The sequence below is a fragment of the Lipotes vexillifer genome, unplaced genomic scaffold (genome assembly GCF_000442215.2).
Source record: "Lipotes vexillifer unplaced genomic scaffold, Lipotes_vexillifer_v1.1 scaffold38, whole genome shotgun sequence".
Classification (NCBI taxonomy): domain Eukaryota; kingdom Metazoa; phylum Chordata; class Mammalia; order Artiodactyla; family Lipotidae; genus Lipotes; species Lipotes vexillifer.
The window spans coordinates 3,021,146-3,034,784 of NW_006791464.1; the positions used below are offsets into that span (position 1 = coordinate 3,021,146).

At 33.5% G+C, this 13,639-nt stretch overlaps 1 protein-coding gene across 3 annotated transcripts in view; it reads right to left on the minus strand.

Moving 5' to 3' along the window:
* DACH2 (dachshund family transcription factor 2) overlaps positions 1-13,639 on the minus strand; it is a 629,817-nt gene that overhangs the window by 435,484 nt on the left and 180,694 nt on the right. The gene's annotated exons all lie outside the window — the stretch shown is intronic.

Genomic DNA, 13,639 nt, shown 5'->3' on the forward strand with positions numbered 1-13,639 from the left:
ATATACACTACCAAACGTAAGGTAGATAGCTAGTGGGAAGCAGCCGCATAGCACAGGGAGATCAGCTCGGTGCTTTGTGACAGCCTGGAGGGATGGGATAGGGAGGGTTGGAGGGAGGGAGATGCAAGAGGGAAGAGATATGGGAACATATGTATATGCATAACTGATTCACTTTGTTATGAAGAAGAAACTAACACACCATTGTAAAGCAATTATACTCCAATAAAGATGTAAAAAAAAAAAAAAAGTCTGCCAATAACAAATGTGTCAAGGATATGGAGAAAAGGGAATCCCTGTACACTGTTGGAGGGAATGTAAACTGGTGCAGCCAGTATGCAAAACAGTATGGAAGTTCCTCAAAAAACTGAAAATAGAACTACCATATTTTCCAGCAATTCCACTCCTGTATATGTATCCAAAGAAAATGAAAACACTAATTTGAAAAGATACGTGCACCCCAGTGTTCACAGCAGCACTATCTACAATCACCAAGGCATGGAATCAGCCCACGTGCCCACCAATAGACAGCTGGACTAAGAAGATGTGGTATATATATGAAATGGAATATTACTCAGCCATAAAAAAGAATGAAATAATGCCATCTGCAGCAACATGGATGGACCCAGAGTTTATCATACTAAGTGAAGTAAGTCAGAGAAATACAAATATCATATATCATATGTGGAATCTAAAAAATAATACAAATGAATGTATATGCAAAACAACAGACTCACAGATACAGAAAACAAACTTGTGGTTACCAAAGGGGCAAGGGAATGGGGAGGGACAAGATAGGGGTATGGGATTAAGATACACAAACTTCTAGGTATGAAATCAATAAGCAACAGGAGTGTATTGTATAGCACATGGAATTACAGCCATTATCTTGTATAAACTTTTAATGGAGCATAGTCTCCAAATATACTGAATCACTATGCTGTACTCCTGAAACTAATATAACATTGTAAATCAACTCTACTTCAGTTAAAAACATAAATAAAAGAAAATGAATTTATATACTCCATCACATAACAGGCTAAAGAGAAAACTATATGTATTCTATTCTTACCTATGTTTTCTCTATTAAAAAAAACCTCAGGGAGAGGAAAATGCACCTGGTCTCAGTTCCACTTTGCCAAAGAAATTTAGTCTTGAAAAAGGCGAAAACAAAAGAGTTGACTGATTTTTGATGCTACTGAACAGTTCCAGTTATATCCTTGAATTAAAATAGTAGTTGATAAAATTTTTCTTATGAGCATAACTTCTGAATTTTTAATGGTACATCAATAGAGATTTCAGGATTATGGTATAGCTCAGTGGGAAGTCTATAATTCAAAGGACTGCTCATATTTCAGAATACATTATAAGCTAATAAAATTTGATTAATTAATGAACTATAGATTTCCCTCAGGACAATTACAGAAGATATGCATATTGAGATATTCTACAATCTGTTTCCTAGTATATCAAATTCAGTTGAAATCAGTCAATCCTCTTTAAAATTGCCATGGAATAAAGATATTCATAAATGCAACATGCCACAAATTGAGTGGAAACAGATTTCACTTCTTTGGATCACTAATCCCATGTTAAAACAGTCATTATCCACTTAATGCTGTTTTGTACATTGAGAGTGTGTCATTTATTTGTAAAAAGAGTAGAATTGCTTTAAGAATGAATGCACAATCTTGTGCTGCCATTTCTAGCCAGTTTTCTGGAAGTAGAGTATACAAACTCACATTCTACTAATGTAAACTCATTTGTGTACACTGATACAGGGTCCTAGACCTTTAAAAATAATAAATTCAACCTTCCATCCAAATCTGCTATTGTATTTTCATTTAAGAATTAATCCAAAATAGTCCCTATCTGGGGATGCCAAACCAAAAAAGCAGTTGGGAAAATTTTTTGAAGTCACACTTCATATGTTTTTGAGAACTTAATATTGAATACATCATAATATTTGTTAGTCACATTTGCTCTGGCTCAAATCAAATTTAAGTTTTAATATTTTATTATTTAACTTAAGTTTCTGCTAATGTACAAACAGAATTAAAAGTTTCAAATTGATATAAGCTTGGAAATACGCAGGTTTTCAATATAAGCTGCTAACCATTTCTGTAACAACCCTATATTTAATCAAAATGTGAAAACCTTGATGCTAAAAGACCTTGACAGATGTGGAAAGTAATTGCCACAACAGAGGCTAGAATCAAGAAGTTAAATGTTTTTCAAAGATGTATACCAGTCATCAGCTTATAAGTCACAACTCATTTATCCAAATGACACTCCTTTAATTTAGCCCTCACTAAAAAATGATATTTTTTCACTAAATTCCATTTGAAGAGAATTCAAGAAAATAAAAGCGTAGTGAGAGGAAGGGATTTCCATGGATACACATGACAAAAACAAAATGGAACCTGGTCACACATGATGTAGATAGCTTAGGAATTTCTGCAACTATCCTTTAATCTTGTCAGATTGCAAAATGAGTTTGTATAATACAATATGCTTCTATACTTTTACTTGAATCACAGTTATATTAGTATATCATGATGGATAAATGAACCATCAAGATAAATGATTTTTTTTTATTCTGGAAAAGATTGAGAAAATATTATACAGTAGCCAATCAGGAAATCATAAGTGAAGAAATTAGCTTAAGTTTCAAAAAGGCACAGTTTTTAAAGTAGGCATAAAATTGCATGTACATGAGGAGGAAAAAAATGGTCAAGTTGCTATCATATACATGAAAGCACTAAAAGCTAACAAATCAAATTCTGCATGTTAAAAAGTAGATTTTTTTTCTCTCATACAGGTAAGCTCTTGACCAAAACACCAAATGAGTAAAGAATTACACCCTGCATAGCACAGTCCCAATTAATTAATGCTTTTCTCTGTGTCATGTCACTTGATGCTGCAGATTACCTTCCATGAGCACTGCATCATTCACAAGCCGGTTCTCACTTTGACCCAAGAATATATGTGATATTTTTCTGCATTGCTTGGACCTTCATTGTTAAATACAATAAACTCCTGATCATTTTTCTTCATTCTTTGTTCTTAGTACAGTAAATACTTGATAATCTGCGGCCAATGAGAAATTAAATGGGTTAACTACCTAGCCTAATTTTACAGAACAGTTTAATTATCTAGCTACATAATTCCGAAATAAAGACATAATAATTGAAATGAAACCATGCATTTGTTACCACAATTGCAGCCTAAATGGTTCCTTCAGCCAAACCATCTATCATAGCTACTGATAACTTTAAAAATGGAGTTTCATCTCCTTTTATATTATCTACCCATGCTCTAGTGAAAGTTTTAAATGCCTGGCACACAGCCTGATATACAAAAGGTGAACAAAGAAAAGAAATAAGAAAAGGAATATTATAAACAGCCCTTAAATTATTGAGAATTACCTATTCTTTTTCTTACCAGTGGACATTATTTTAGTTGCATGTACTATACGACTTATCCTGGGAAATCTGAAACACCCAGTATATTTATCAAAGAAATCATAATAATACTGTATTTGAGCTTTATATGTTTAACCATGTGGACCTAATCAGAAAAGTTTTTCTAGATACCACCACAGGAAATATCAACCTATAATTTCATGGATGAGGGCTGAAGTAATTTCTTACCCCAATTTTATGTATGTATTTAACAAACACATATACTCTTCCAGTGTACCAAGCATTGTCCTAAGGACTTTACAAATAATGACTCATTTAATTCTTAAAACAGCCTTATTATTATCATCACCATGCCTGTTTTACAGATTCAGAAACTGAAAGAGACAATTTAAGCAACTTGGACAGGATCACATAACTAGCAAATGCTGAATCTAGGGTGAGAGTCTCCACAATCTGGCTTCAGAGTCTGTGTGTTCAACCACAACACTATGCTTCTTCTAAGTATGATTTTACTGATTGTCTCCAATTCTCATACAACAGAATTGTATCTTGTAGTCAACAGTTTTGCTTTCATAATGTGATTCAAAATCCACAAGCACAACTTTTAATTAAGGTACAACTCTCATCTGGCCATGCAAGAGCAAAATTCTGTAAACCTAAAACTAATACTCCAGATGGAAGTAATTTCATAGATTAGGTTCTTTAGAGATATTTATAGTAATAAACCCACAGGATGGAGAAAAACAGACCTGTCTTATACCAAATTCCATTCTATAAATGAGATGTATCATTTTGAGTCTCCAGTGTACACTGTTATGTGTAAGTTGTACACAACTATAATGTTTGCTAAACAAGATATTTGCCTGGATTGTTCTAAGTGAAATAAACCAGAGAAAGAAAAATACTGTATGATCTCACTTATATGTGGAATCTAAAAACATTGAACTCATAGAAACAAAGAGTAGAATGGTGGTTGACAGCAGCAGAGGTATTGGAGAAATGGAGAAATGTTGGTCAAAGGTGTGCAAACATTTAGTTATAGATAAATAATTTCCAGGGATATAATGTACAGCATGGTGATTATAATTAGCAATACTGTATTATATATTTGAAAAATGTTATGAGAGTAAAAGCTTTAATGTTCTCAGCATAACAACAATAATATGGTAATTATGTGAGGTGAAGGATGTATTAACTAATCTTATTGTGGTAAACATTTCCCAAATCATATGAGTATCATTTCATTACATTGTACACCTTAAACTTACACAGCGTTATATGGCAATTATTTCTCAATAAAGCTTGAAAAATGTATATTTGCCTGGGACATTTGGAACACTTGACTACTCTTCCAAGCTTCAGATGAATGGTATTTCTTCTCAGTCTGGTATTTCTGATTCCTTATTTCTCAATGTGCATTACAGGCTATAGAGGAAACTACATAACAGCTTTTATTAATGGCAGAAACCCTCTTTTGTCAGAGAGGATTACTGTCACTCAGTACCAGGGAAAACAGAACCCTGAGCTCATTTGGTTGTATTTATTTTATACTATACTCATCTGTTTAAAACTGTAGCAGTACAAAATGTCATGGGAAGATGTAAATACCGAATTATTTTTTGTACCTACAAACGAACGGAAAACAAACACCCAGTTTGTTTCCTGTCACTCAAACTTTTCCAAGATTCTGATAGTCTAAGTTATTTAACATTTCAGCTGACTTGGGATTTTGCGGACTTCTCTGATGAAGCATGTTTCAGTGGCAGCCAACAGTGTATCCTGGGCACACTTGTCAATCCAAATAAAACTAGCAGATAGCTTTTTTTTTTAAGTGAGTTTTCTCTGGACCCTAAAACTTCCTCTTTATTATAGACCTGACAATCCAGAAAGAAAAAATAATTTTTTACACTAAGACCAGAAAAACTCAAACTAAATATAGAAAAGTCTTTATTAATCCAAGCCTTTTGCCCAAATATCATCTTTTTATCACAAATAGAATGATCAATGTTACCTATACAGGTTCAACTTTTATGAGATGTTTAAAGAAGAATTAAGAAAAACAAAAGAATGTGAAGTCAAATGGATGACTGGTGCAAAATTCAAAACAGCCATTGTCTACTCGTGGTACAAATTATACAACTAGTCTTGAGTAAATAATCTAATGATTCAGAACCTGAAATTTTAAGAGACTGTACAAATGACCACTGGTATTACTCTCATTACACAGTTATTATGCTGTTTTTATTATTATTGCTATGATTCTGTGGTGGCAGTAATGGTATTATAACAGGGGAGCTGAGTCACTCTGTGTACGATACTCATACTCATGTATTTAAATAATTGTATCATTTCTACCACTACACTACTTGCACCAATCATCACATTCACATTCACTGTCTCATCTTTCATGTTCTCAGTTGGATACAAGTTTTCAAAAGCTCATATTATTCTTCCCTATAATCGCTGGCTATGTACTGTGAAAAATTTTGTGGTAATTAAATCCATTTGAATATTACTTTCTAAAGGAGACACCAATTGTTTCATTTTTCTTTTTCACCTATTTTCTTCAATTTGCTTTAAAAATTATTCTGAGCATTACATAACCCATTACTTCATCCTTAAATAATTCAATAAAACCAATTTGGCTAAATAGTGACCTCAATTTTCCCAGGGACACAAAATTTACGTAAGGGTGGCTACACGCTTTTAACTCATAAAAACCATCATGAGAGTAATATAACGTTCCTTTCCGCAGCTTCTGTTCTCTACTTGGAAGAACTATGAACCTATAAAAAATCACTATATATGATTGGTATACCTAGTTTATTCACTTCCAAGCCCAAAATAGCAGAGGAAATTTACTCAATGGATAGATAAAATTTAGACAACTTCAAGGCAGCAAACAATAGAGTTTAGGCACTCATAACAGAGTTAATGCTTATACAGAAGGGAATATGCACAGAGGCTGCTACATTGAATAGGACCACAAGCTAAGGTTCCTAGGTAGCAAAACTCAGGCTTCAACATCACATAAGTGACTCTTAGCATGTTTCTTATCACTATTGGTTGGAATTTATGGATAGCTTTTGAGTTACATTATTATAGTATTAAAAAATAGAACTTAATCCTCTGAAACACCTGTAGGTTACATTTGAAATCAGTATTTATTTCAATACCCCAAGTGTTTTTCTTTCCCCAAGTCAAAATAAAATTTTGCTTACTTGAATCTTAGTGGACACAAGTTATAGAAAGTATGGGGGAACATGCAATGGGAAAAAGAAAAATATAATAGGACCAAATGAAAGTGAATTCACAGAGAAAGATTCTCCACTCTATTAATACAGGTTCGTTAGCTTCTCAATTTTTGTGATCATCAGAAAAACGTATAAATGTCTCCTCTGCATTTTCAAAAGTCCACAAAATTTTGAATTTTGTAAAGGACAAATTCAGAGACTCTAATCTGGCCTTTATATATTCAACAACCTGTTTATGCAATGCACCATACCAGGTGCTAAGGGTACAATAACAAGCAAGCTAGATCTGGCCCTGAATTAATGGAGTCTGTAGCTAGATACTTGGCTCTTAAGTCTCCAACCTGTCTTTCATTTGTATAAAAGGGGACAATTACCACTCAATATTGTCTTAACATTATAAAACACTTTAAAAATAACAAGTTTAGGGACAAGCTCTCATAGTATTGATACATGAATTTCTAGACAAGTTCAGGTTAATAAAGATTTTGATAATTTTTTCAAAAAAAAGTGAATAAGGAATTTAAGAATACAAATTAAGGAATATACTATGTATTTTTGTCTGGAATGAAAATTCTATATCAACTAAATTAGATGTCAAAAAAGTTTTTTAAAATAGCTAAAGAGGACAGTTTTAATATAGCCTTTCACTCTAGGCCACTCATTTGACTGTTTTCCAGTTCTAATAAATAGGCACTTTCAGTTGGCTGCAGGAATTGTATTTGTAGAATTAAAATAGCCCATAAACTCATAATATCATCAATAGTAATTAGCCATTCACCTCAAGCAGGCCAACAATCAAATAGGCATTGGCAGTGGTGGCTTTTGTAAAAACAAAGCCAAGCAAAACAGCATTTTAACAACTGAATTCAGTCACATTATGAAAATATGCATCTATAAATTATAAATTTAATAATCTGTATTTATATTCATTATTTTGTGTGAATTTTTGTACTGACATTTCTTGAAGAGTATATGTATGCTATTAGTTTCAGTAGCTATTTTTTAATCTTAAATTTTCTGCTTTTATTTGGGATTTTACACAATATATTTACATTATATTTAAGCTACTGTCTTATTAATTTGTAAATTGTATAATATGGGATCTAACAGTTCTATTTCATCTCTCTTGCTAAATTTTTTGCATATTCTGAATTTAACAATCTCACTGTAGTTAGTATAAATTTCATCACAGTTTTGAAATAAACAAATAGTGTTCTAACTTTTAAATAATGTACAAACTTCTGTTTAGATGCATTGGGATTTGAAGAATCCTCCAAATCTTTTTATCACTCAACCTAGAAAACTGTCAAGGTCAGTTTCTGAAATTCAAGAAATACTTATACTACATCAACCTTTTGCTTTCTAAAATAAACCTCCAACCATTCTTTTCTGGAATTAGAACAAGGAAACTTAAATCCAAACATATATGTAAAAATTTCCCTTACATTATCAAGTAGGTCATTTGATTCAGATTTCTCTAGCCTTGGTTGTTTTTATTTCCATTTCCTGAATCAAGTTAGTAAATATTTAATGGTATTTGCTTCTTACATATTATATATTTAAGACTTTTCATTTATATTGGAAAAAATTACCATTATTTTTGACAACCGTGGCTAGAAGAACACTTCTTTTTATAAACAATTATTTCTCAGGGATCTAGAATCAGCTTCAGTTTCAGCAAAGAAAAACCTAAAGTTTAGAGAATTTCCAAGTATCAAGCCACCCATAGTCTAAACCTGTGGAAATACTTCCAAGAGAGTGCAGAACAACTGACATTCCTAACATTTGTAGTCCCAGAATGGAATTCGTTTTTCCACAGACAATCCATCATATACTGAGACCAAATTTATTTCATAGAAATAAATCACTGATAAGAAAAAGAAGCAAAAATCTTTCCCTGGAGTGGTAGAACTAATCTGCCAAAATTTTCTATTGACCAGAATCTCAAATTCTGAATTTATAAAAGATTTTGCCCAATTTGCAGTGTTATTTTTTTAAAAAATTATAAAACCTGCATCTCTCCCTCAAACATGAGACAATACTTTGTGAACCAATTAAAAGGAATGATCCATGTTCAATATACAACCAATCCTAGACTTCAATCTATAGCACAGCCTGTCTTTAAAGAAAAAGGGCAGACTCGTTAAGGTAAGAGTAAATTGTTTAGCCAGGACATGGAAACAACCTAAGTGTCCATTGACAGATGAATGAATAAAGAAGATGTGGCACATATATACAATGGAATATTACTCAGCCATAAAAAGAAACAAAATTGAGTTATTTGTAGTGAGGTGGATGGACCTAGAGACTGTCATACAGAGTGAAGTAAGTCAGAAAGAGTAAAACAAATACCATATGTTAACACATATATCTGGAATCTAAAAAAGAAATGGTTTTGATGAACTTAGGGGCAGGACAAGAATAAAGACGCAGATGTAGAGAATGGACTTGAGGACACGGGGAGGGGGAAGGGTAAGCTGGGATGAAGTGAGAGAGTGTCATGGACATACATATACTCCACCAAATGGAAAATAGCTAGTGGGAAGCATCCACATAGCACAGGGAGATCAGCTCAGTGTTTTGTGTCCACCTAGAGGGGAGGGATAGGGAGGGTGGTAGGGAGACACAAGAGGGAGAAGATATGGGGATATATGTATATGTATAGCTGATTGACTTTGTTATAAAGCAGAAACTAACACACCATTGTAAAGCAATTATACTCCAATAAGATGTTAAAATAAAAAATAAAATAAAATAAAGGACTACCCTATGATGTGGAGGAAAAAAAAGAGTAAATTTTTCTTGGAAATTATTAAATGTAACAAAGAGCTCCTATCATCTGGATTTAATTCTTTTGAATGATATAAGTGGAATCATCAGGAAAAAGAAATAACAAGAAAACTGACAAAAAGGGATGTACCCTAAATATTTTAATGCTGCTCCTGCATTTTGGCTGATAGGCACTCTCTAAGTGAAATTTATTTTAAAAAAGCAAATATATCAGCTCTTCTAAAGGGTCTAAATTGGGTATAATTTATTCTCATTAAATGTTTTTCTAGCTTCTTATTGCATATTTATGCTTATTTTTCATTTATTTTTATCCTATTTTGTAAGTAAAGGCAAACGGAATTATTCAAAATGCATAAATACCTAGAGGAAATCTGTACTTTGTCTCTTTGGGGTTAGACTGAAGAATGAGACTTAGATTGAGAATGCTAGTTCTACAAGCCAGCACTCTAGTAAGCATAATGAATTGAAATATTTTAATCACAATGACAAGAAATTATCCTCTCTCTGTTTGAAAGAGAAAGCTGGAGGCAGACAGGGAAATAAAGACACAATTTATTTTAATTCTGCCAATAAGCATCTAGAACTGGGAGGAAGTTTATATAGCTATAAATTTAGCAAAGTTGTTCAGAGTTAAGAATATATTACATTACAAAGTTATCTAATGAATCTGTTACAAAAAGCTTTTCTTTAGTAATTATAGCTTAAAAAAAGAACTCCTGATAATTTTTAAAATGTTTGTAGAGAAACACCCTAGACAACACAGCCAAGTCAACCCTCAGAACTGGTAAAACTCGTTCTTAAGTAGAGAGAGAAAGCAAGTCAGACTTTAAGGAAATAACTATAGCTACAAAAGGAAAAAGAGGGTGCACATGGAGTGGGGGAGAAACCTGCTAGGTGCGTATGCACATGTGCACACACACACACCCCACATAAGTAATGTCACACCCATCAACAGATGGAAACTTCAGTACCATCAACTTTAATACTCTGATAAGTATGCTTTTGCCTACCTAACTATGCACGCACCAAGTCCAAATACAGAAGAAGAGTTCCATGCTCATCATTCAATTCCATGGCTAAAATATTTGCTATTTTAAAACCACAACATTATTACATAATTTTTCTAATATATCAGTCTCCTAAGCATTCAGTTTCAGTATTACAAGCATTTCTTTGTACTAATTTATTTTTTGATCTTACACCTGCTCATCCCAACTAGTATAATTTCTAACTTGTTCTTTCACCCTTTACTACCACTAAACATAGTTATTTGTTGCTTCAGGAAAGCTGTCATCCTAGCTCATTATCTGGGTCATACCATACGTTAAACCTTACCTAACCCTAGCTTATCACTTTACTTAATCTGTGCTTCATAGTTCTTCACCAGCACTCTTTACACTAAATAAAGCTGATCTTTTAACCCTATTCCCCTAATTGTAACTTAAGCTGAGTATGGCAAATTCCTTTCCTCTCCTTCAAGGGCTCCACCCAAATGGCACAAGAAAAGCTCCTCCTACGATTACAAAGATTGCCAAACATTTTCATTGCTCTTCCTACTTGTAACCCCTTAATATCCTTCCACTTTTTGAAACTTTCTGGAATGATCAAAGAAAGAGAGACATCTTCCTGTATCCAGCTACAATCAACATTATGGAACTCTCAAAATTAACTGTACCTCTTTCTACTTAAAATAAGAATTTATCTACTGTCTTCTCACCTAAAATACATTTAGCCCTCCCATGTATATAATGTATACAATTTACCTATTTGCATTTCTTCAGTGTTTTCATCCTGCCATGTATCCTTTAGGTGTTGATGTGCATCAGATTTGCCTTCAATTTTAAACTCCTTCAGGAAGACATCACTATATTTAGATTATCTGTACACCTTCTACCTAGCATGAAATGATGGTAAATATGTGTTTACTGGATGGTATTTAATATGATAAAAATGATGAATCTGATCATTATGACTTTTTTCCATTATACACCATTCGTAAGAGTATGAAGTTATTTCTGAAGGCTGCATGAACTCTTTGAGGACAGTAGGGCAGTATAATAAATAACAGCTCAAGTGTAATAATGGTTGGCTGATGATTAGAAATTTAGTATCTGACTCGTCATGAATACAGACTGGTTAGTTAGGACACTGGGTTAGGCCAAAGCAAAGGTTTTGATCCCTATGTGGACCAACAATTACAGATTGTCTCCTAAGTCAGCTTTCTGAAAAGGCATACCATTGAAAACAGGGTGTGGCCTAGAAGAGATAACATAGACTGAGCTAAAATAAAACAAAAGAATTTTTTAAAAAACATCAAAAGCAAGACTCAAAAGGGTGATTTTCATGTATGAATGACAATCAATTACAAGGTAACCTTCCCCCTAAATATCACAAAAGATTCCAAATACGGCAATGCTATTCTCACTGTCAACTTCCTCCAGAAGAGGAAGGAAAACTAGAGCCAAAGAAGATAAATAATGGAATCATAATATAAAACAAAACAAGGACAAATTATTCTTTTAAAACTATTCTGTCAGTTGATTCAGGAAAAAGACAAAGAAAAAGATCAAATAGAAACTTGGATCTGCAACTTTTTTCCCGGTAGAGTATTTACTTGACTCATTTCACCATTCATACTATAAATGTCAGTTCTTTTCTGTTCTGCACTAACTTAAGAAAAAGCCTCTTAACTGTAGGGATGTCATATCCTTAAATACTAACAAACAATGAACTATATTTACACAGTGAGAGTTTTTTCCTCCAATTTTCATTGTAGTTCCTACATGCACATTATTGGCATAAGTTTAAGTTTTTCAACTTTATTCTGGCCTGTTGCCTCAACCCTCCCCAGGGGGCTTCCCTAATTTCCATTGAACTATGAAGCTATTTACATAGCTGTAATGTCAATGGTATAAGAATTTAAGTATTATAAATGTTATCCTATATGACTAAGCAGGACTTTTTTCCAGTACAACCAGCTGGGATAAACAAAGTATTTCTTCCACATGTCTGAGAATTTTTCCCCCTCTAGCTAAAAGCTAAGTAGCATTGCAAAAATTGAATTATTTTATAATAGAAGTTGATTTGACAAAGGAAGATGATACCAATACATTCATACAACAAAAGTTTCTGTGTTGGGAATTTCGATTTATCTTTAAAGAAATTAACAAGGCAAAGAAAATTATTTTACCAGGTTTTCAGTCAAAAAACTTTAACCTGTTTCTCTTTATAGCCAAACAGAATTGTTCTGCATTTCTCAGACACACCCTATGCTTTCTCATCACTTCACTCTTGCTTGTGCAATTCCCTCCACCTGGAATATCCTTAATCCTAACCTACACCCATTCAAATCAATTACCCTTCAAGGCACTGCTCAAATACTAGGTTTTAAATCTTCCCTCAGCCATTAATAATCCTGGCATCCTTAATCTGTCGCTCTAAAGGGACTCTTTACTTAGCACCACCTAACTCTTGGGGCTGCTTTAAAGATCAATGAAATAACATGTGCTAAACCACTTACTAAATTATGAAGCACTATACAATTGTTAACTATTGTTGTAAGCACTCTAAAAGTACTTGCTGGGTACATGTATGAAAGCATCTGCTCATATCAATGAAATATTTTATCTTCAAGCTCTGTAAGGATATGCCATAAAACTTACATTCATAATTTACAATTTACTTATACTAAAATCAGAGTGCAAGTGTACATTATAAAGTATTGTTTGCTTTGGTGCATGGTAAATGGAGTGAAAAGGAAAAGTCTAGAGAAGAAACATACATTTTATGGTTGTATAAGTGGCTGAAAATTAGCTTTGACCATCAGTTCCTAAAAACTCCTACATAATATATAATTATTTATATTTTTTCTTTGTATGTGATTCATTATGTAAAATGTCATTAAAAATTTAAGGGCAGCATACAATATACTAAACTTCTTTAAAACTGTTCAAAGTGTTCTATGGTTAAAAAATAAAATGGGGGCTTCCCTGGTGGCACAGTGGTTGAGAGTCCACCTGCCAATGCAGGGGACACGGGTTCGTGCCCCAGTCGGGGAAGATCCCACATGCTGCGGAGCGGCTGGGCCCGTGAGCCATGGCCGCTGAGCCTGCGCGTCCAGAGCCTGTGCTCTGCAGCGGGAGAGGCCACAGCAGTGAGAGGCCCGCGTACTGC